The sequence below is a fragment of the Geotrypetes seraphini genome, chromosome 14 (assembly GCF_902459505.1).
Source record: "Geotrypetes seraphini chromosome 14, aGeoSer1.1, whole genome shotgun sequence".
In the NCBI taxonomy this organism is placed as follows: domain Eukaryota; kingdom Metazoa; phylum Chordata; class Amphibia; order Gymnophiona; family Dermophiidae; genus Geotrypetes; species Geotrypetes seraphini.
Window position 1 is genome coordinate 19428569 of NC_047097.1, and position 25689 is coordinate 19454257.

A 25689-nucleotide genomic window follows, 5' to 3' on the forward strand; every position below is an offset into this window, starting at 1 on the left:
AGCTGTGCACAGTAGTGGGGATTTTCTCCTTTGATCGTTGCATTCAGGGGGTGTGAGTTTTTTATGCCGATGACAAAAAGAACGCTAGCTATAAATCTCTAAATGATTGGTGCGTGCCAAAATTCCTCTTGAGGCTTTTTCTCCACCCGTTTTGGAATTTAATGTTTGATCTTGGAGATATAATCCACTGCTGGTAAGTGACATTTACCTGACTATATTGATTTAAACATCTCTATCATATCTCCCCTTTCCTTCTAAGTATACCTATTTAGATCTTTAAGTCTGTCCCTATGTGCCTTATGACGAAGACCACACACCACTTTAGTAGCCTTCTAGACCAAGTCCTCTATGTTTATATCTTTTGGAAATTGCAGTCTCCAGAATTGTACACATTATTCTAAATGAGGTCTCATCGGAGTCTTATACAGGGGCATCAATATCTCCATTTTCCTACTGGCCATACCTCTCCCTATGCACCCTAGCATCCTTCTATCTTTCACTGTTGTCTTTTCAACCTGTTGGGCCACGTTAAGATCATCACATACTATCATACCCAAGTCCCACTCCTCTTTCATGCACAAAACTTTTTCACCTCCTAAACTGTACAGTTCCTTTTGGTTTCCGCAGCCCAAATGAATGACCTTGCATTTCTTAGCATTAAACTTTAGCTGTCAAATTTCAGACCATTTTTCAAGCTTCAATAGGTCTATGGCAGATTTTGGTATCATCCTCAAAGAGGCAAATCTTACCTCACAGCCCTTCAGCAATATTGCTTACAAAAATGTTAAAAGGAACAGGCCTAAGAACCGAACCTTGAGAAACACCATTGGTAACATCCTTTTCCTCAGAGTGATCTCCATTGACCACTATTCTCTGTCATCTTCCACTCAACCAGTTCCTGACCCAGTTCGTCACTTCGGGGCCCATCCCGAGTGTACTCAGTTTATTTATTAGACACCTGTATAGAACACTGTTAAAGGCCATTTCACTGAGCAGTATTTCCAGTGGCATAGACTCCAATCTTCTCATACAGAAGATTCAGGAATGATAGATGGCCACCTTAAGAAGATTGCGTGGTTGTGCATGCTGTACTTTAGATGGAACACTGGCAGGGACAGTTGGCCCTTTTGCCAGCTGGAGCAGAGGTAAGCAGCGAGAATTTTAAAATCTACAAGTTCTGAGTTACATACAAAACCCGCTTAAGAACAGCTTGAAAAACGCAACTAATTCTTAACATGGGGACTTCCTGTATACCACATCTAGTACACTCCCTCTATCCAATTCTCTGCTGTCAGTCTGCAAGAACTACTGGACAGGTACAAATTTTTTTATTGATATTTTATTTATGATGTCCTGCTAAAGTATATCTTAGTACAAGGCTTTTTATAAGAAGTAGTACACTGTAAAGGCTGGATATCAGGTATGAGGGATAAATAAATAATGTCTAGAGGAGTAGTACAAGATGTGCATAGTTATACAAACTCTTGTCTGTGAAAGGTTTACTTTATAGCAGATGGAGGGCACCCTCTTTAATAGAGGTAGATTATCTGTGCTTCCTTGACCTTTAGGAGACATTATAGGCTTTGCTGTGAAGCATTTATTTCATGGAAGATCTAATCTGTCTATTGGGTGAGAAATGAACCTTGGCTAAAGGGTGCCTTGGAATCTCATCAGTGAACGAATGCACAGTACACAATTCAATTAAAAGTGTTCAATACTCAGTCGTTATCTAGTAACACTGGGCATCGGCTAATCAAAACAGGGAAAGGGATAAGGGGAAATTGGATGAGCTGTTACAGAAGTCATCAGTCAAGTTTGTTGTCCGATATCAGAGTGATTACTGAGAATATTAAGCTGAAGAAACTGAAGTGGACAAAAGAGAGCAGAGGAAAAGAAGTAATAAAGAAATAAAAAAAGAACAAAAGATGATTCTCAGAATGCTACCAAATCAATGAATTAGTTCCATCTTCTGCCTCGACCGATCCTTTGTGCCGTCTGGTAGTCATTCAGGGAAATCAAGAAGTGCCACTGAGCTGATACTGTCAGTGATCAATATGGCATGCTGTTTTGAAACAACAGGTTAAGAAAGAAAACACTGAGACTAATAAAGAAAACAAAATCAGTCATCTGATATGTATGGATTTTGCAAGGAAGGGAGTCAAAACTTCTGAGAGCAGCTGTGAAATATGAAAACACCCTTTAATAATTGTGAGAAGAAAAGGTTGTAAGAAGAAGAAACACATGCTGAAGGAAATTAAGCATTGGAAAGGAATGACACGGGGAAGAATTTGTCCCCGCCCCACAGGATCTCAATATCCCTGCCCCTGTCCCATTCCTGCAAACTCGGCTTTAACCACATGAACCCTTATGATTTTAAAGCATTCAGTGCTTGAGCAGATGAGGACAAAGCGTGCAGGGACAGGACAAGGACAAAGCTTGCAGGGACAGGACAGGGCTAGAGAAATCCTATGGGGATGAGCGTCATTCTCTAGGAATATCAAATATCATTTGCATAAGCAAAAGAGTGTGTGCCTGACATGGGCTTTGAATGTAAACTGCCTTAGGGGGTCAATGGGTGGGATGCAGGAAGATTGATAGGCTTAAAAATGATAAATCCCCGGGACCGGATGGCATCCATCGGAGGGTAATCAAGGAACTGCTTCAACTAATAGCCATAATTGTCTGTGAAGAGGGTGGTGGTAAATGACAAGAAAGTTAAATCATACTTGCTGGCTTCAATGACACACATAAATGCTGCATATTGCTTACAGTATTCAGGTCTAAGGGAGATAGGGTATTTAAGCAAATTAATATTATAGCTGGAAAACCATTAGTAATCCTAATGTAAATGAAACCAGTATTAGTTAAGGCAATTTCCCCAAAATTCTGTATATGGCGCCTTAGGTCGTGTGCACAACATAATTGTTTAACAAGCCTAATAAAATTAATACCCTATAATTGACGTTAATTAAAAGTTATATGAACAACTTAGTCGGCGTATTCTACACAGTGCTGTGAAATCTGGAAAGGGGCAAGACCAGGGGAGGAGCTTAAGCGGATTAACACTCATTGATTGGATTGATAACCAGCATACTATATTTTCTGGATCACCACAAGTCAGTTCTGCTTATTTCTTTGGATATTTCCGCGGCTTTTGACGCTATTGATCACGCTCTGCTCCTCAAAAGACTCATCTCAATAGGGATCTCCAACCTCGCTCTAAATTGGTTCCGCTCATACTTCATAGACCATAAGTCTAAAGTGAACTTTAATAATTCAACTTCTACATCCTTCTCCAATACTTTTGGTATACTTTTGGTTGATTCTATCAACCCTCCTTTTCAATATTTTCCTAGCTCCCCTAATGACACTTAGCCAATCAATTGGATTTACAATATATTCTTATGCGGACGTCATTCAACTCCTTCACCTACTTGATACTAATAACCCTGAAGATATATTCACAATACATTCAAAACTAGAACAAATCAGTAGTTGGCTGAGTGAAAATATGTTGGCCTTAAATGTTGCTAAAACAAAAACAATATTATTCCCGTGGAAGTTTGGTCCAATAAAACTAAACAACTCCACAGTGCAAATGGTAACAACCGTTAAAATCGTAGGTGTTGTAATAGACTAGAAGCTACACTACTCAGGTAGCCTGAGTATCCCAATGGTTAAAACTACATGAAAAGCTAAGGACTTGTAGAGTCCTAAGTACTAGTAACCTTCAAGATAAAATGAGTTGAGATTTAATCTTTGCACTTTATTTATTTTAAAAATTGTTTATTAATTTTATATAGCAAAATATAGCTGATATATAGTGTAAGAAAATTTATATAAATTAGCAATATGTTCAGAAAACACCAAGAAACTATACATAAATAACTTAAGACCAACCCCTCAAAATAAGCCCACCCTCACCCACCTCCTGTATATGTATAAAAGGATCTTGAACTGAAACCAAGTCCAAAAGGGTACATTTTATTGCACTTTAAAATAATAATTATCTATTAAAATTAAATTATAGTCGAAGAACAGTTCATCTAGAATCTGTGACGAACCGGCACGTCATGCTTAAGGTAATGCTTAAGGTGGTCCGAGGTTATGAAAAATGTATTTGCTTCAATTTGTGAGTACCGTATTTTCACTCATATACCACGCACCCGTGTAAAACGCGCACACAGGAAACTGTAATTTATGTAAAGAAATTTTATATACCGCGCACACCCGTATACCACGCATGCCGCCCCGACTCTCCTTTCGCCCGCCCCGACTCTCCTCTGGCCGCCCCGACTCTCCTTTCGCCCGCCCCGACTCTCCTCTCCCCCTTGAAGTCCTGTCCCCACCCTGAAAGCCTGATGCCCCCCCCACCGACGTCCGATTCACCCCCCCCCGCAGGACCGCTCGCACCCCCACCCCGAACGACCGCTCGCACTCGCACCCGCACCCCCACCCCGAAGGACCGCTCGTACCCCCACAGCCTCCCCACCCCCCCATCATGGAGAAGCTCCTACCGTTGTCCTGCTGCTTCCTCTGCCGGCGGTCCCGCCCCTTCTGTGAGCCCTGCGTCTGCGCTGCTTCCTCTTCTGGCGGTCCCGCCCTTTCTCTGACGTCAGAGAAAGTTGAAACAACCTATGCGTGGACATCGTTTTGCATCTCTGGAAGAGCTTTCTTCCACCAGTAGTCGAGCCATTGGGCAAATGACCTAAAACGGTGTCTTGGATGGAATAATGAAGCTTCCTGGACTTTGGGACTCGGTCATTGCAAAGCAGGGAGACTATATTGAAGGATTGTAATGAAATACTTGGAAAAAAAAAATAACACATGTAAATTTTAAAAATATAGTGTGCATTATTTATGAAATGACCCTCGTACTTCTAAAATAAATACATATCTCTAAGCAAATGTCTCGTCGTTGTGAGGTCATTACCAAACAGTGAAAGGTGAGCCGCTACCTTTCAATGTTGAAGTTTCAATTATGAGCCCCATAGCCATTAATTCTAAATATATATGGGGGTTATTTTGCCCCCACTCAAAAAAGTCCTTCTCTCGTTATTATCCTTTACTTTGCAATTCTTTGGGCCTCTTTTACAAAGCTGTGGTAGTGATGCTGCCACGGTACATGCACTGAAGCACATTGAATTCCTACTTTATCACTACCATCGCAATCATCGCTTTGTAAAAAGGGGCCCTTTGTCTTTTGAAATGTGCATGTTTCTAGAAGTGAGATCTTTTAAAAAAATAGCTTTAAACAGGGCTTTTTCAATAAACCCACTGTTCTGGGTTCATTTTCAGGTTTAAGAGATGCAGAGCTTAATATTAAATTTTAAATATATAAATTTTGAATTTTATTATGTATTCTGTTTTAGTACTTTGTTGAATTTTGTAATGTTTTCTTTTGCATATTGTGTTTGAATATAATTTTGAATTAAATTATCATACATGGACCTTCTTTTTAGGAATGTTATAAATAATTTGGTAACTGAAATACAACAGAATAAATAAGATCAAGTTGACATGAATAGAGAGTTTATTATTTATAGTTTTTATATTTTTTTTTTTCCTAGGCAGAATATTGGAAGTAAATTGTTTTCTTTTAGATTTTCTATAGGATAAGACAGTGCGACTGGAACATTTTTCTCACATAAATGATCACACCAGGGTTTGCCACTTCATGCAACATTTCACTGTGGATTGTAAAAAAAAAAAAAAATCTTTCATGCAGGCTGAACAATTAAGCAATACTAAAAGAAACAAATAATAAGAAAAGCTGATAATTATGGTGAATCCATTTGAAAACTAGCAGTAATTTAGTGTATGGGTTCAGGATGATGAGAGCTAATTTTCTGTGAGTAATTGTCATGGAACACACACTCTAGTTTCCCTACTGTTCTCCTATTGTACATTTCAGAAAATCCGTTATATTTCTTCTTACTGTGACAAAATAGTTCCAGATTACTTTGCCAGCTGCAATCTCACGGCTTTGCATTAGTATTCACTGCTCATCCGCTCCTCTAAAATACTTCTCTACAAGTTCATTTCTGGCTTGGTCCTATATATGCAGCCATCAGTATGCTGCTGTTCCCACATTTGCAGCAATACAAGAAGTATTTAAAGAGCTCAAACTACGAACATGTGTTCTGTATGGTTGGAATGTTAATTACAAGGAGCCACTGAAAAGTTCTCAGCCCAAGAAGAGCCACGGAACTTACAAGTTATCCCACACTTCGCTTGACACTTTTCGTTTCAATGAGGCAAAAACATCTAGCAAATGGGAAACCAAGCCGTTGTAAAATCACCAAGTTTCAAGTTTATTAAAATTTGATAAACCTTCTTTAAAAATTGTCAAAGCAGTGTACATTACATTAAAAAAGTATAAATTTGAGAATACAATCATTTACAGGAGAGAAGGAGAAAAAAAGGATAGCACAATTGGGAAGGGAGACTATGCTCTTCCTTAATTATTATTTTAGGCAGTAATCAGTGATCTGTACTGGATGGGAAGTCATAAGTTATATGCGTCCTTGAACAAGAAGGTTTTTAAGTTCATTTTAAATGAGGTTGGCTCTTAGACTTAGGCTCTTAGGCATTATGACACCACAATATGAGGGGACACTGAAGGGTTCTCAGCCCAACCACGAAGAGAATGATGTGGAGCCAAGAAACTTACAAGGTATTCCACACTTTTTGTTTCAATGATATGAAATTAACCCTTTCAGGACCATAAGGATCGTAGGCCAATTTTTGTGGTTTTGACGACATTTTTATGGTAAAAAGGGCTTGCAGATGCCAAAAAATTGATTTTTTTTTGTGAAATATCATTATTTTTTTAAAAAAAAAATCACACTTCTGGCTTATGGACAGTGTGGCAAGTGAATCTTCTCGTCAATCTGGCAACGACGCTAATGAATGAATGTCGGAACCAGTTTGTTTACATAAAGGCAGTATCATATGGAATCCGTACATATCAAATTTAGAACTGTAGACTATTCCAATCAAAATTTATAGGATTTTAAAGTTATGGGACAAATATGTCTCTTGGTCCTGAAAGGGTTAAATAAAAAGTGTCAAGAAAAGTGTGGAATACCTTGTAAGTTTCTTGGCTCCACATCATTCTCTTCTTGGTTGGGCTGAGAGCCTTTGTCTGGAATAGTGGTTCTCAACGGTCGGTGTTCACGTGGGTTCATGCCATTAATGAAATAAATAGAAAACTGTGCATATGATTAGTGCACGCTAGCCAAAAAATTACCGCCTGCTTAAAAGGAGGCAGTAGTGGCTAGCGTGCGCTACAACCGCTAGCGCACCTTTGTAAAAGGAGCCCTTGGTGTCATAACTTAGTAAAAGGACTGTTTAGGGCAGTATTCTTCAATGACGGCCCTTGACGACTTCTGGGACAGCCCTCGTCATCGTTCTGCTATTTCTTTCTGCCACTGTCTATTTCTCTAACCAAGCTATGATAAAAAGGAGGAAGCAAATGGGAGGAAGTACCACATTTTTGAAGAACAAAACACTTCTCAACAGGTGAAGAGAATGCATTTGGAAATGCCCACCTCCTAGACCTTATGCCCAATAAACAGTTTGGATACGGGCTGGTTGGGTGGAAGTATCCCACGTACAAAGGAAACACACAACCCCACATGTGAAATGTAAACTAAAAAAGAAGTGGAGAAGGGACACAGTCAATCTACAATGCAGGCATAACAAGACATCTTTCAGCTCAGGCGGAAACACGCAGTGTTCTCAAAATTTGCAGTTTAAGGTACCCCGTTAAGCAGCAGGCCCCTCACAGGATATTGTGAGCATTCCTTTTTGGGTTTCTTATCTGTATTCTGACGCCATCTATGGGCTTTATTCATACACCCCTGAAGAAGGCTCTCTTAGCTGAAACAGCAAGAAAAAGGATTGACTGATTCCTTATTATGCCTGCATGGTTTTATGTAGATGTTATATATATATATATATATATATATATATCAGTTATTTATATCGTTTCAATAAACTGATTGTCCCTGAAGTTGATTGACTGTGTCCCTTCCCCACTTCTTTTCTGGTTGGGTGGATGTCATTGACACACATTGATCACAGTGTCATGACCTTGTATGGAAAGCTATGTGATGTCTTTCTTTCACCTCATTGAATCCAAAGTGATCCCAACTTAAAAATGAGTGAAGTCCACTGGCCTAGAGATTTAAATGACCTGAAACTGCACACATAAAAAATTCTATGTTTGCTTGCTGCTGATGAACCTAGGTAACTTGCTTTGAATATTGGCCTTTGTGTTTCTTTTCTCTTCCTAAGCTTTCATTTAAAAACAGCAGAACCTTTTTATATTAACAAATAAGCTAAAGATAGATGCAAGTAGCCAGATCGTTATTATTATCTGCAACGGAGACCTTAAAATGTAAAAAGCTTTTTTCAGGGAACATGGTTAGCAGAGGGCTAATCCAAGCACAAATTCCTAGCAGCAGTAACTCAGAGTAATGAGCCAGGCATGAAGAACAAGCAGCCTGTTTCAGAGAAGCCCAGAAAGAGAGGGGTGGGAAAAGCTATGAGCAGGAGTGCAGGAGATTTCTGACATGGAATAAAAGAGGCACATGCATGGGACAAGGCAAGTTTAATAACCGATAATAACAGGTAGCGGAGTTCTATGCCGAGCAACCTGATCAAAGGTACAGCTAAGTCTGACCAGCTATGAGACTGCTTGCGGTTTAGATACTGCTTAGTTGTCAATGCCGTTCATTTTCCAAAAAGAAAAACATCCAAAACGTGGCATAAAGGGGCAGATAGACATTTTTCTTGAAAACCCTTCCAATTCACTATTTTCAAAACATTACATTATATTAGGGATTTCTATTCCACCATTACCTCACAGTTCAAGGCAGATTACAAAAGAGTTATAGAAGGTGGATTACAGAAGATGTCTGGTCATTTTCAGGGAGAATAAAGAGTAAAGTAGGTTGTTTCTGGGGGTTGGAGAGTTGGTGGAGGGAAGGAAGAGGACTTGTGGTGTTAAACAGTATAGTCTTAATTTTTTTCTGAATGTTTTGTAGTCTGGGGTCGTTATCAGTAGATTGGTGTGCATGGTTTGGGTGGGACTAGGTAGCTTTTGATTTGAATGCTTTTCTACAATAATTGAATATTTTAAAAAATGTTCAGGGCACAATTTGGACATTTAGGCCTAGACATGTTTTAACAACGAATAAGTGTCAAAAAGATCCCTAAACTGACCAGATGGCCATTGGAGATATAAAGCCATGACCCTCCCACACTCCCCCAGTGGTCACTGACCCCCTCCCAGCTGGGGACCCAGGCTTATAACCCACTATACATAACTACTACACGACCCTCCAAACCTGGAATTCTCTACCTATGCAGTTGAGGGAGGAAAAAAAATCTTAGAAAGATTCAAGGGAAAACTAACAGTTTTTTTTAATTTAAAAAGGACTTTGATACTTGAATCAATAAAAATGGCTAACATTAATGTTATGTGAAGCCTTCTAATAAATCTTGCTATCTCATAAGAACATAAGAACATAAGCAGTGCCTCCGCTGGGTCAGACCATAGGTCCATCCTGCCCAGCAGTCCGCTCCTGCGGCGGCCCAAACAGGTCACGACCCATCTGAATCACCAGAAGGGGCTCCCTTGCCACCTTGGTTCCTCATTGAAGTCATGTCTTCTTATCGAAGTCCTAACCCTCCGGTCTTGCACATGCACGACCTGGTTGGGTTTCTATACTTATTACCTGGTTAGCTTTCTATACTTGTGTTACATCCCAGCTCCTCCCTCAGTATGCCACGATCCCTTTATCCCTCAGGAATCCATCCAATCCCTGTTTGAATCCCTGTACCGTACTCTGCCTGATCACTTCTTCCGGTAGCGCATTCCAAGTGTCCACGACCTTTTGGGTGAAAAAAAACTTCCTTGCATTTGTTTTGAACCTATCTCCCTTCAGTTTCTCCGAATGCCCCCTCGTACTTGTTGTCCCCTTCAGTCTGAAGAATCTGTCCCTATCCACCCTCTCTATGCCCCTCATGATCTTGAAGGTCTCTATCATATCTCCTCTGAGCCTCCTTTTCTCCAGAGAGAAGAGTCCCAGCCTATCCAACCTCTCGGCGTATGGGCAGTGTTCCAGCCCTCTTACCATTTTCGTTGCTCTCCTTTGGACTCTCTCAAGTACCGCCATGTCCTTCTTGAGGTGCGGCGACCAATACTGAACGCAGTATTCCAGATGTGGACGCACCATCGCTCGATACAATGGCATGATGACTTCCCGCGTTCTGGTTGTTATGCCCCTGTTTATGATGCCCAGCATCCTGTTGGCTTTTTTCGAGGCTGCTGCACACTGTGCAGATGGCTTCAGTGATGCATCCACCAGCACACCCAAGTCTCTCTCAAGTCTGCTGTCTCCCAACAATACCCCCGCCCAATTTGTAGTTGAACATCTCCTGATGTTATTACCTCTCATGTTCTTCTTTCCTGTAATTATTGTAGTTCTTCCTCCTTTTGTTTCGTTTTGTGAGTCTGTCATTGCACTGTCCATGTTTATATCTATGTCTGTTTAACAAATTGTTTGTTTCTCCCTTTTTTAATTGTGCATCGCTTAGAAAGTTTGATAAGCGGTTAGATCAAATTTTAAATAAACTTGAACTTAAAACTTATGGTAGAATATGTGAGCCTTCCAAAATCCATCCATATCCCATTGTACCTACATATAGATGATACCTGCAGGCATAAGGGCTATTGATGTGGTTTACAGTTGGGTGCAGTAGGTTTTGGGCGGATTTTGAAAGGTCACCTATACAATATAATGGGGGTTAAGGTAAGATTTCTACCTGGGCCTTTTTATGTGAAGTCCACTGTGTTCCCTAAGTTGCCCCACTGCTTTGCTGGGATGTCTTGTTTGGCCAGGTTGTTAAAATTGCTGGCCCCTCCTACATCCTAATGGCTTGTTTTGTGTGTTTTTCTTTTGGACAAATGGTGCAAAAAGATAGATGCACTGAGGACAAGAATATATGAGAAATAGCCATTTTTGTACCAAAGTTAGACTTTTTTCTGTTTCAAAAACAGTCGTGATCAGCACTGGATTTTTGTGTGTTCCACAAAACATTCTTTTTTTTTTTTTTTTTTGTAAATCTTTATTAAATTTCCAAACTACCATAGTCCAAACAAACAATTTCAATATACATGCATGAAATGCACATTAACTTATAGACATTAATGTACAGCCATTTCTCCCCACCCTCCCCCATCAAATAATCAGAAAAAGTACATACCTACAGGAAACCTCCATATATTCCCCAAATGAAATTCCAATGCATACATTCCAACTCGGATTTGGACGTCATATCGAAAAGGCCCCTCCACATTTTGGGGCCATTTTAGGGCGCACTAAATGCTAATGCATCCATCATAGTCTATGGACGCGTTAGCATCTGCTAAAACGGCTTGCCCGTGTTAGTAAAAGGACCCCTTTTTTAGATGGGAAAGAAGTTCCTTAAAAGCCAGACTGTATTCACATATCCCCATAGTCACATTTTCATTAAGAAAATTTGAGCATCTCTGACTGTTTTGTCATACTGCTGCTCAGGTCAGAGGTGCTGTATTTTTTTGTGGCCCTGAAGAAGTCCAAGGAAAAACATAGCCACGTCAGGCACCTGTTCTTAACCACCTGGAGCTAGTAATGAATAAAGCTAAAATTTTAACTTTCTTATCGACTTGCTCATCTGAGTTTTTTCCCACTAAACTTCAGTAGTGCATATTTTGATACATATTAGGTAGTATGTTCAATCGATCAGTAGGGTGTACAAAAGTGTGTTCTATTGATAACACAGGAGAAAAACAAAATTTTGCCTTTTCCTGTAATTTTGGGTTTAAATGATATGAAATGACATGAGAAATGTCACTGATTTTTTTTTCCCCCATTTTATTTCCAATGAATGCCCATCTCCAGTGCCTAAAACTACAAACAATGTGGGGATACCTAGAAATGTCATAGTTCAAATAGATGAAGGACCAAAACAATGAAGGAAGTTTCAAATGAGCCAAAAAAATGCTAGGTATTTTCCACTTAGATTCACACACTCTTAGCTCGTCAGTTAGTTTTTTAGTGTGTTTTTTTGTATTTTTCAATGCTTGTTTTCAATGTCATTTACTTAAGTTTTTCTATACGAGTCAGCATTTATTTTCCTTCAGTAGCACTTTTGCCACGTATTCACTTCCGAGTTTGCTACCCGGGAGAGCTATATTAATCCCAGTACAGTCGTGGTGCAGCCATCTTTTGATCATGAGATGCGGGTTTGCGTCCTGTTTAAAGGTATGTCTCCGTGGCTTCTTTTTATATATTTCTCTTTTTTGAAGCTGCGCATTTGTCCAGTCTATTGAGATAAGTTTTACTTTATTTTGGTTTTAGTTTGATCGGATCGTTTTACACCCTGAGGCAGCAGATATGTGAAACGCTGGCCATCGTCGGTGTACCGATCAACCGATAAGATAAGTGGATATTTCCTCTATCTTTAAGTTTACAATGTGTGGGAGCAAGATTGGAGGGTTTTTTTTGCCAGTGAGGTGTTCGCCCAACCACCTTGGACCACCATTGTGGTGATGGGAGGGTTCCAGTCTGAGGCTTGTTCCTCCATTCATTTGAAACTTCCTTCATTGAAACTGCAGCAGTACTGTTCACTTTTTTGCGACATTTATCATATTGTTTTGGTGAAAGTGTATATTCTAACATTATTGATTTTCACACATCCGAGTTGTTTTTGCTAAAAAAATAGTTCAAATAGACAGCCTTTTTGAGACAGCCTGAGCAACCTTATCCAAGTTTTCTTTAAAATTTGAGACACCGCTTAAAAAACTGTCATAACTATTAAAAACAGTGGGGAGGACATTAAACCAAAAGACGAAAATGACATATGGAGACAAAATGATAGGGGGAGAAGTACAATCTGTTATAGGAAAGAGCTAAGGTCTAGTATCTACTTGTCATAGACGTCCTTAAAAAGAAAGGTCTTAAGGTTGGCTTTAAATCTGTCTATAGGTATTTCCTCACGGAGATGTGAGGGCAAAGAATTCCATACTATGGGTACTATGACAGAGAAGATCTTCTTGCAGGTAGTGTCATAAAATAAGTGTTGCGGATATGGGATAATCAGAAGATGCTGGTTACTAGATCGGAATGTCGTCATTTACAGTGCCAAAAAAGGTTCTCTATCAACTGATTTAGAGATGCTTCAGTCACTTGTCAGTAAGATGATATCAACTTCATACTGCTCTTACACATTGGTATGAATGGAAATATTTTGATCACTGTTTTGTCATATGCTACAATGAAAACTATAATTAGACGACAAAATGATAAAGGCAAAATAATGTGATCAATGTGAAAAACTATTCCTGCATGAAATGCAATGCAGAAATGTTTATAGAGTTGTCAACAATTTCATACATTTGTTGTCCAATATCATCCATTTCATTCTAGTGAGAAATCTAACCATAACACAGTGGGAATAATCTCTTTAAACAAACACAGTTCTGATCGCACCATCCAAACACTACAATTAATGTTCCCATTTGTCCATTTTCATGAGGAATGTTGCATCATCAAGGAAAACCACGGAGCACACAACTCCGTAGGGATATGCATACTTTAATGCTCATTAATGCCTTAAAAGCATTACGGCATGCAGAATCAATTTAATATACAACCTATGCATTAAGCATGTGTACAATTGAGCTGCATACATTTAAGTTCTATTGCATGTTAAAATATTTATTCAACCTAAAGTGTGAAAAGAACAAAACAAATGTCTAAAATAGCCAAAAATTGCTAGAAAATGACCTAATTTTATTTATCACTGTTCCTTAAAGGCAAAGCATGCTGCTATGTACTATACCTCCCCTGGAACATAGCTACCATTGAGCAAGCTCAGTAAAAAAAAAACAAAAAAAAACCTTGAGGCTACCCACTGGTAGGGGTTTTCTGCTGTTGACAACAGCGTCCACCTCACACATTGACTTCCTGCTTTATGTACTCTGCCCTGCAGTTCAGCATCTCTCTCTGTCTCTTCCCCCTTCCATTCTTCTCCCCCTCCCCTTCCTTGTGTGACTCTGGCATCTCTACATCTGCTCTTTCTTCCCACTGGTGCAACAGACTTTTTGTGAGTCACCGGCAGCAATGATGACATGCTGTCTTCGGCTGGTCCCAGGACCTTTCTTCTGCTGTGTCCTGCCTCATCTAATACAACTTCTTGGCAGAATGCGGCAGAGGACCTGTGACTGTCTGAACACAGCCTGTTTTCATCACTGTCAGTGCCAGTGACGCACAGCAAGTTTGAAGGACCATGAAGTAGGGAATAGAGAAAAGAGAAAGAAAGATCAGATGGAGAGAGGGAAGAGAGGACAAAAGATGCTGGGCCAGTGGATAGAGGGAGATAGATACCAGAGTGTGGGGGCAGGGGTGGCAAGTGAAAGAGCTGTTGGCTCTAGGGTGAGGGAGTGGGAAGAAGGAAAGAGAGAGGAAACATGTTGGACATGGGGAGGAGCAGGGACACAGAGAAGAGATGCTGATAATGGAGAGAGCATAGGGATAGGGGCAAAGAAAGACATTGTTGGAACAGGAATCAGGATAGGGACATTGAAGGGAGATGCTACACAGGGCAGGATATGGACACCGAGTGGAGATGTTGATTATGGGGAGGCTAAGGGGAGAGTAGTGACACTGAGAGCAATGAGGATAGGGACAGGGGTATAAAATGAAGAAGCTGGACAGGATAGATAGGGATACAGACAGAAAATGGATGGTGGACATGGAGAAAGAAGAAATATCAAATAGACGGGAGACCCTGGAAAGAAAGGAAGAAAATAAGAAAAGAGATGATGGGACTAAAGTGAATGAAAAAATGGTAACTTATATTGCTAAATTTAAAAGGGTGGGTATGATGTGTGGCACTGTCATTTTGGCTTGCCCCCTCTATAACTAGCTGTCCTTCCTGTTGCCATCCCAAATATTTCTGTTTAGGCATGGCATTTCTGACTGCAGCAGGCAGGGAAGAAAAAAGCACTGGATAGCAGAATATTATATTCATTTAACTATTTTTACAAGTGAATGGGGCCATGGTCTATAGGGAGTCAGCTTGATCTTTTGCAATACATCATTTTGCTTAGAACTTGGTTCCGTTACTTTCCTTTGAGGCTTATGAATGCGCTTCCTTTGTTTTCAGTTCTTCTGGAAGTCATGCCTTGTACTTTTTACATGTTTGGAACAAAAAGTATGCATCTTTATCAGAGTGAAGTTTTTTTTTTTAAATTTCCATTGTGAAAGCCACACTTCAGCTGTGTGGACTGCAGCGCTCTTTTATATTAATCTGTGTGATGCATGTGTGGAGCTCACAATGGTTCCCTGATTTACTGCGGTAGGAATGACTAAGCAGGAAGACTTTTTAAAAACTATAATACAATAGCGAAGAGAAGAAAAAAAAAAAAAAAAGTTAATAATTCTTTGGGGGTAACTTAAGGAAATAAAGATTCTGCCAAGTAAGGTTTGCTTTCCTAAGATTTATTTATCTATTTATGCATGCTATGTTCAGACCGCATTGCCTTTATTTCAGCAACTATTAAATAAGCTCCCAAGAACCTTGGCATTAATGTATTTGTTTTCAGACTTTTCCACTCTGGAACTGAGATACACACACAAATGTGACAGAGCATCCCTGATGATTCCCATCTCACCACAGATGCCATTGAATCCGGTGCTTTCATGGTGTTTATAGGTGTAACAAAGACCCCCAACACGTTACAGTCAGCAAACAATCGCATTAGGTGTAATTTTTCACATCTTTTTAAACAAAGCAACATTTACATCTGCCATGAATAAAATATAGAACATGCATCTATTCACTGCAGGAGTTATTTTTACTTGCATTTATGGTGAAAAGAAGGGGTACATTGCCAGTCTACGCTAATGCTATTCATGAGTTCTAATAATGTCTCTCCTCAGTGAGAATAAAACATTTATTGAATGGGCAACCATTATTCATTTCTTTTATATTACTCTGGTGGAGCATATATTCCTCATTGGAAAGAGAGGAAAAGGCAACTGTTCTGGAAGCCGTATCTTGCTAAAGGCGCAAAAAGACTTGAAACGGCCCAGAGGAAAGCGACAAAAATGATATCAGGATGGTGTCGCATGATGTATGAGAAGAGACTTGGAAACCTGAATATGTGCATTCAAGAGGAAAGAAGAAATAGAGAAGATATGATACAGACATTTAAATACTTAAATGATAATCTATAAATACACATTTTCCAGAGACAGGAAAGCAGTTAAATTAGAACACACAAACTGAGTAAGGAGTAAGGTCAGGAAATACTTTTTCATGGAGAGGGTGGTGAATGCCTGGCAGGCCTTCTCAATGGAGGTGGAAATGAAAACAGTGACGGAATTCAGAAATTTGTGCGATACATGCAAGATCTTTAAATGGAAAGAGTATAGTATCAAAACAAAACTTGATACATCAGCAGCTATAAGTTCATTCACAATGGGCTGGAGTGGGCTTTGATGGCAACTTGAGCAATGGGGAAGGGAGGACAATGCTTCATGGACTTCTATGACCTTTGCCCCACATATGGCAAGATGGATCGGGATGGTCTGGAGTTGATTTGGAAGACAACTCCAGTAGTTGGGAAGTAGGGTCAGTGCAAAGCAAACTTTTTATGGTTTGAGCCCTGAAAATAACAAGGACAGATTAGGATCACGTATGTGTATTTTATACCACATTCATATCATGGGTTATGAGTGTGGGTGCTATATACAGTGTTCCCCCGGTCGTTCGTGGTCAGCGGTTCCGGTCATTCGCAGTATTTTCTGACCGCGAACCGCCGACAAGGAGAGGGCAGCGAGAGAGGCAGAAGAGAGCAGCTGGAGCGCCACGAGTGCAGGAAATCACTCGAGGTATGCTCTGACCGCCTCTTCCTGCACTAAGTCGGGCCTTATCCAATCAGGAGCTGCTTTGACACGCAGGATAAAGCAGGAAGAGGCGGTCGGAGCATATCGCGATTAATTTCCTGCACTCGTGGCGCTCCGACTGCTCTCCTGCTGCCCTCTTCAGGCTCCCCCATGAAAAACCGTATTCGCGGTTTTTTGAGATTCGCAGTGGATCCTGGAACGGAACCCCCGTGAATATCGGGGGAGGCAAAGACATCAGAAAGAGGAGCTTAGCCAGTAAAATGTTGTAAAAATTCTAATGGATTGTTGGTTCAACAATATAAGACAGTGGCCACCGAAAGAAGGCTGCATAGAGAGAAGTATAACCAGCAGAAGAGTATTGTGTTCAGTTTTGTTTTTTGTTTTGTTTTTTTTGTTCAATCTTTATTAAGTTTTAACATCTTACAGAAAATACAATACACAAATACTATAAATGTGTAAACATACATGAGAATTTTTTAATGAGAAACATGTCATTATCTACCCATCCCTCCCTCCCTAACCCAAACCCCCACCCTACCTTCCATATGTCTGGCAGGTCAATCATTCCATTGCACACATTGTTTTATAAAACCCTCTAAAGGACTCCAAAAATCCTTAAATGCTGCCATATTCCCTGATCTTTCAGCTAGGTTAGCTTCATATTTGTAGAAAAGGCACACAGTTTCCCCACCAAAAGGGAAAATTTAACAATGTGAAATCTTTCCCATTTTTAACGATTGATTGCAGTGCTACTCCAGATAATATTAGGAACAATTTTTTTTTATTTGCTGATATTAAGGTTGTTGAAGTAGCACAAGGTCCACATATCACCATACCATAAGAAAGAGGTATACGAGTTTCCAGTATATTTTGTATCTTGTTTCACACCACCTGCCAGAATGTTTGAACCAGTGGGCAATAAAATAAAAGATGATTAAGTGTACCTACTTCTTTCTTGCAGCTCCAACACGCATTAGATTGGTTAGCATCCAACTTCTGCAACTTAACCGGGGTTCATAATGTTCTATGAAGCACAAAGTAAAGATTTTGTCTTAATGACGCCGAAGCTGTACATCTTATCCTTTGAGTCCATATTTTCATCCAGCTTTCAGATAAAACAGACCATTGTAATTCTCTGGCCCAAATAGACTGAAGACCAGAAAGCAGTTTTTATGTAGATATGTACATAAGAGCTTATACCAGCTCGATGCTTCATGGCCTTGAACCCCCCACCGTATAGCATATAATGGGTAAGCTTAGTTGATCCTTTAAAGTACTAAGCAATGGAAAACCAGCTTTAATTGCATGTTGGAGTTGTATCCACTTAAAACATTGAGAGAATGGCAAAGTGAATTTCTGCTGTAAGGACTGAAAAGACAACAAGCGTCCTTGACTCATCACATCTTGCAGGGTTCTAGTTCCTGCTTGCATCCAAACTTTCCAAAGGATCGTTGAGCCATTGATGGTAATTGCAGGATTTACCCATATGGATAAACACTTCTCCCTCCATATTCGCGGTTTCGATTATTCGCGGTTTTTAGCTTGTTGGCTCCTCCCCCCAAAAATTACATCAGCTTGCATAGAGAAATCGCTGATTCCAAGCGTTTACAGAGATAGGCCAGGTCTCCCACCATGTTATTTGCAGTTTCACCATATTCATGATGGTTTTTAATAGAAAACAGCGAATAACATATGAAAAAGTTATTTGCAGTTTTTCTGTATTTGCGGGTCTGTTAATCCCCTATCACACCGAATACGGAGGGAGAAGTGTATGTGTGGAACTTTTAGTTGAAGTAACAAGTAAATTATCCAAAAACAACAATGCTTGCCATGTGGATTTAAAGATTTCATTATTCCTATATATATATGGAACTTATATACTTGTCAAATGGTTAAGTCGGAGCAGTGACATTAGAGCAGATTCTAATTGTAACCAGTCAGGTACCTGATCATATAATTCCGGTATTATCCAATACATTCCATGTCTTAAAATATAGGCACGATGGTATAGTTTGAAATTAGGAAGGTTTACTCACCCCAATTATTTGACTTTTTGTAATTTTGCCATAGCAATTCTAGGTGTCTTTCTCAACCATATAAATTTGATATGTATCTATTAATCTGTTTGTAACAACCCTCCGAAAAAAATACTGGTAACATATTCATGTACTATTGTATTACTGGGGCCAACATAATCTTTACTGTCTGAACCCTGCCCCACCAGGGACTCTATTTCTCACATAATCCTTGTATTTTTGAAAGAAGACACTTCTCATTTGCATACATGGTGTCTCCCACATTTCGCAGGATCATTATTCCCAGGTATTTAATACCATTAGTTTTCCAAAGAAATGGATATGGGTCTAGTGCCGATTTTACACAATGTACATTTAAAAGCAATACTTCAGACATACTCCAGTTGATCTTATGCCCCAAGAAGGATCCGAAGGTGTCGATCAACTGCAGTAAGGCTGGTACAGATGTTTCTGGCTCTGTAAGGTAAACAAAATATCAGCATACGCCGAGATCTTAAGAATGTCATTTTTATATGATACTCCTTTAATATTATCTGATTTTTTCAATGGCCAGAAGAAGAGGCTCTAATACTAGATCAAATAACAATGGGGATAGCAGGCATCCCTGTCTGATCCCTCGGTAGAGATGGAACTTTTCAGTAAGAACATTGTTTATACATATTCTAGTATTAGGGTGGCTGTATAGTGTTTTGATCATATGTATAAATCTTGTGCCTATACCAAACCACTGCATTACATTGTACATAAAGGACCATTCCAACCTGTCAAATGCCTTCTCTGTATCCAAAGACACAGAGAAGGCCAGGAATTCCATTGTCTCAATCAACGACATGAATTGTAATGCCAAGTGGGTATCAGTTTTGGAGGCCGTGTCTTGCTAAGGACAAAGAAAGATTTGAAGTGGGTCAGAAAAAAGTGACGGAAATAGCATGGGGTTTGTACCATAAGAAGCATGAGGAGAGGCTTGATGACCTGAAGAGTACACCCTGGAGGAAAGGAAAGACAGGGGTGATATGATATAAATATTCATATATTAGAAAGGTACTAATATATAAGCAAACCTTTTCCAGAAGAGGGAAGGTTGTAGAACTTAGAGGACATGAATTTAGATTGCAGGTGGGCCAACTCGAGAATAACACTTGGATTGACCTTCCGTGGGAGGTGGTGAAGATGAAAATGATAACAGAATTTAAAAATGTGTAGGACACAAAAGAATCTCGTATGAAATGTATGGAACCAAACAAGCGTAGCGGTAATTGGATGGCAACACCAGTAATAAAGAAGCAAAGCCAGTAATGGGCAGACTTCTACGGTCTGTGTCCTGATCATGGCTGGACAAATTCAGCTTCAGTAGTTGGAGAACAAGACCAGTGCTGGATACATACTTGCATAAATGCCCCCAAACCTTCCTAAGCACTATTTTATGAATATGCATATTGTCACAGTGTCACCCCTGTGACTTTAAAGGAAACACTGCAGCGCTCAGAAAGTAGGGATAAAGATATGGGGTGAAACAACTGTCCCTAAAGATAGGTCCAGAGTACTGCAGCACCAAGATCATCCTTTAAATGCCAGTTCTAAGACTGTCAAATTGCCTAAGACCTGTTCAGATTTTCAAAGGAAATTGACATTAGGGAAAGGCAAGGAACTACAAGGCCCAGCATGCCCCAGGGTGGGAAGTATATAAACCAGGGCTGGAAATGCTGTAATCAGCTGAGAAGAAACCAGAATGTTGCTAACATGAGACAGAGTAGCTCAACTGGTATGAGCTCTAATCAGAACAGAGTTGGAGAAAAGGGAGTGGCTGCTAGGGAGCAGGAGAGGCCCACACCATCTCCCAGAGCAGACTGACTGATGCGGAGAGGAGTTTATTCCAGCTCAGGGCTGGAAAGCAGCAAGCTGCCCACTCTCCAGATTCCCAGGTAAAAGCCTCCGAGGCTGAATTTGCTAATGATATTGGAGACATTGAAATAGAACAAGATTCTATGGAGGAGGAAGTAAATGCCTGGGAAATGGAGTCTGTGGAGGGTGGGGGATGGGCTAATGAAGAAGGCATGGAACTGAATTAGGAGCTTTCATGCAGTAAATGTGCTTTCTGACAACCCACAGGAAAAGAGTATGGTTTAAAACCAGTGTTCCCTGCACTTTAAATTACCAAGGGTGAGCTGCAGGAAGAAGGGTTTTGGAAGAAAGGCAGCAGGACTGCTTAAGACCTTGCCAGAACCAAGAGACTAATAAGATGTTATTTTTGGCATGATTTGGTTGTTTCACCTTCTGCTGAAGTATATGCTAAGGCCCAGTTATTTTGAATTGTGGGGTTTTTTTTCTTTGCCTTATCTAAGAACTTTTTGAGGCTGCCAGTTTATTTTGTGGATTTCAGTGGGTTGAGAACCTGAAGATTTGATTCCAGTTATGGGAGGTGAAATCCCAAAGCTTGGAGAAGTAATGTTCCTGGATTTCCCCCCAGCACTGGCTAACTATTACTGAGTGAAGAACTTGTGCTGCATAGAACTTGTGGGTTTATTTGTGTTTGTTTGAAGAAGTAAAAGAGAAGGTGAACCTTGAACTGAGTATGATGTGTTTTTCTTTGTTTTGAACCAGAGTGATGAACTGACTTTGGGCAATAAAGTACATTTCTTTTCCACTTTAAAACCTGTGTTTTACTGCATTCTCTACTCCATTCTCCAAGCCTTGGCCGAGGTCTAATTGCTCGGCAGAGGTCAGTATGCTCCGGGCAAGACCCATAGCTCCGGCCAATTTGGCCACACCCGGTCACAATATATCTTGCATAATGATATTATATTAGCTGTAGAGGAGTGGAGGAGTAAAACGTTACTGTAGCTCGAAACAACTTCACTATAATGAATGTTCAAATGTACCAATGCTAAATAGGTATAAACGTAAACCAGAGGAAAAAGTCTCAGAAATGGAGAGAGCAAAACTTAGCTCAACTCGCAAATGTCATAGGCATAAAAAAAACCTCTGGAACACTAAATCTACTGTTTTAGTAGTGCTTATATGGTTCCTTTTTTTGTCTGCAGTAGATGTGGAGGGGCATAATCAAAAGAAATGTTTAAGTCTGATGTAGGGTGTTAGTTGCTGAAAGTCGGCAGTGGCAAAATATCCATTCTTGAAAAGTACGTCCAAAATGTTGGGTTTATTTTTTTTTTTTTTTCGAAAATCATCTACCTGTATGTCCAGGCGTTTAATCACCCAGACTGCCACACATCTTCTTTATACTGCATTCTCAACTAAAAATTCATCCAAGTCCCAAACGCCCAGAACAAGATCTTTTAGATGTGAGATGCCCAATCCTTCCGGCTGGAACCCCCATAGCCAGTCCCCTACCCCCACCGGCAGGAGGGATGACCCCCTAAGATCATCAGCAGTATGGATGGTGTTTGCATGTATTTAACTGGTTATGCTAGTATTCTAGGATCTAAATAAGTGATCTCTTGTAGAATTTGGGCGCTGGAAAAAATCAGAGCCCAGCGCAATTTTATAAAGCACCGATTTCTGTGCCCAAATTTGAGTAGCAGGACTTAGGCTTACTAATCAGGTGTAATTCTTGGTTCACAATTTCGGCATACAGCCACAGTATTCTATAACACTGCTCCTGGCCTACCTACGCCCCTCCCAGGGCCATGCCCCCTTTGGGCTGAACACCATGGGATCTGGGCATCCAAACTGGTGCCCTTGACATCAGTATTCGTATTGTGTTTAGTTATTATTCGCCTTATACAAAGCGAAGGCCAAATGAACAGACATAATAAATGCCACTACAAACATTAAACCATACAAATGGCAATAAAAACAAAACATAAAACAGCTATCTTTTGTTCAACATACACAACATCCTCCCCACAACCACAACACAGCCCTATTTCATTTTACAAAAAAAGATGGCGTTTCCGCAATCTTTTAAACGTCACTATATTCTCTTGCTGCTGTATATATTACAGAAGCCTGTTCCATTCCTCTGGAACAATGCAGGAGAATACCCCCAGTAATTGATTGTCAGCACCCAATTATTAATGTTAGTTGGCTCGTTACTTAATTCAGGGGTCCTTTTACTAAGGCACGTTAACTGATTTAGCACTCGCTAACTGATTTATTTAGAATGCGCTAATCGATTTAGCGCATGCTAAGGCGCCCATTATAGTCTTTGGGCGCCTTACCATTTAGCATGCTATTCTTTAGCACGTGCTAAATTGATTAGCACATGCTAAATAAGATAGCGTGCCTTAGTAAAAGGACCCCACAGTCATGCGTGCATCTCAGGATCGCACCTTTATAGCACCCCTTGTTATTGCATGGTTTGGAAAGACACAGGGAATAGGCATGGATTGTGCCTTATAGTTAACGCACAGTAATTTATCATGTGTTAAGCTGTTACTGCATCAGATGATGCAAATTATTTAACTCCACTGTAATAGGTTCCATTAATTTCATTCATATAATCTGTATTGCACTGGACTTGTTAATTGGATGGGAAGATTCTGGGCATGCCCATAGTTTCTGCAGAAGTTTTGCATTTAATGTAAGTTTTAGGGGGGGGGGGGGTTTCAAATTAATGTACAGTAGTTGGTCATTTTGTGGCACTGTAGTAAAAGGATCCCATAGATTCGAATGCCTCACTCCCACTAACCAGCCAAGGATCTGGAACGGAGAATAAGTTCTGGATCTTCTCTTTGACAGGATATTAGTTTGGTCTTTTCAAACTAGTTTAATGTGATAGCTGAATGCTGTTCTGTTAATCAAATTTATTAATAATACAGTATCCCTATGGTTTATAATAACATTTTCATAATTATTACCTTCCGTTCTCTTGCTTGGAGTAATGTTACTTTTAATTTCAAAATGACATTTAAATTAATAATGGCACGAAAACAAGAAAATTGTGTGCAGCCCCTAGGATTTTGTTTTGTTATTAGCAATCAAAAACTATTTCAAACTACGCCTGGCAAGTCTAGACAAATAACGTCATTGCCTGAAACAGGCTGAAAGCTGTTAAGCAAACATCCAAAATGACTTCCTGCAGCAAGATTCACAGAATATTACTGTATAAATCATGTTGGATTTAATTCTGATTGCATTAGGTTTTACTGTTTATCATCAATCAGCCGCCCCCAGTTACTTAAAACAGCTTATATGCATTCACCTAACCCAGAAAAGTCAAGGTTTCTAGTCATTTCCGAGTTACTTCATATGATTTATGATAACTTATTTTGTGAGGTCTTTCTGTTGAGGTACATTTTTATAGTTCACCAAAGTGCCCTTCACTTATCTGTAAATAAGGAGCCATTGATCATCAGCTTTGCTATTTCAGCTTCTGTGCTGGAGCACTGGTAGCGTGGAAAAGATTAGAGGTTTGGTTAAATATAAAATATATTCCATTTTTTCATTGGGAATCATATCTGTAGAGCAGAAGCAATATTTGAAAGATACCTTGCAATAAACATGCCACTTCCAATTTGATTTGGTGCTGATAGTGCACATGGAAGCTTTTGTTTCTATTAAAAATAGCATTTGCTTTAGTTCAAAACTCTCCCCTCCCCCGATCCCCAAAAAGTAAGAAAAGAAAATAATGATTTGCCTTTTACTTAAAGCCCTGGCCTCTGTTTTACATCGTATGAGAGGGTGCTAAAAAGTCCTCAGCCAAACCAATCAACTTCCTAAATTCTGAGTGTTATTTTGGCACTGTAGCGGAAAAGAGTGTTATCTTAATTCTTTGTTTTGACATTATTTCAGATCATTCATTGAACCATATCCAGGTCATTCTGTTCTTGGTTGGGCTGAGAACTTTTCAGCAACTCCTGGTAGTGTGAAGAGTTTAAGTCTCTGGTAATCAGAGCCGAGACTGTGATGTCATAATGCCTCATTCCACCAATAAGAGCCAACCTCCTCAGTGATGTCACAATGGCTGGATTGTCCTATACTTGGCTTACTTTTATTACATGCAAGAGATGCTGAGATGTTCTCAGCCCAATTCAGCCCAATCAACTTCTTAAATTCTAAATGTTATTTTGCCACTGTAGCTGAAGAGTGTTATCTTATTTCATTAAGTGCCAATTTGCAGAAGCAAAATTCTTTGTTTTGACATTGTTTCAGATCTTTCATTGAACCATATCCAGGTCATTCTCTTCTTGGTTTGGCTGAGAACTTTTCAGCACTCCCTGGTTTTATAAAGAGTTTCAGTCTCTGGTAACCAGAGCTGAGACTGTGATGTCATAATGCTTCATTCTACCAATAAGAGCCAACCTCATCAGTGATGACACCATGGCTTGATTGTCCTATACTTGGCTTACTTTTATTACATACAAGGGGTGCTGAGATGTTCTCAGCCCAAACCAATCAACTTCCTAAATTCTGAGGGTTATTTTTGCCACTGTAGCTGAAGAGTGTTATCTTATTTTGTTATGTGCAAATTTGCAGAAACAAAATTCTATGTTTTGACTTTGTTTCAAATCATTGATTGAACCATATCCATAGCACTCTATTCTTGGTTGAGCTGAGAACTTTTCAGCATCCCTTGTACACACACACACACACACACACACACACATATATACTCTACATACATGTGCGTGTTTGTGTGTATGTTAAAAACGTTAAAATAATATCAGTTTAGAAGACATATATTCCTGCTCTGCTGAAACCCTAATCCCAAAACAGCTCCACGGGGC

At 39.8% G+C, this 25689-nt stretch overlaps 1 protein-coding gene across 1 annotated transcript in view; it reads right to left on the bottom strand.

Annotated features, from left to right (window-relative positions):
- Nucleotides 1-25689, bottom strand: part of SEMA6D (semaphorin 6D) — a 598448-nt gene that overhangs the window by 540700 nt on the left and 32059 nt on the right. The window lies entirely within an intron of this gene.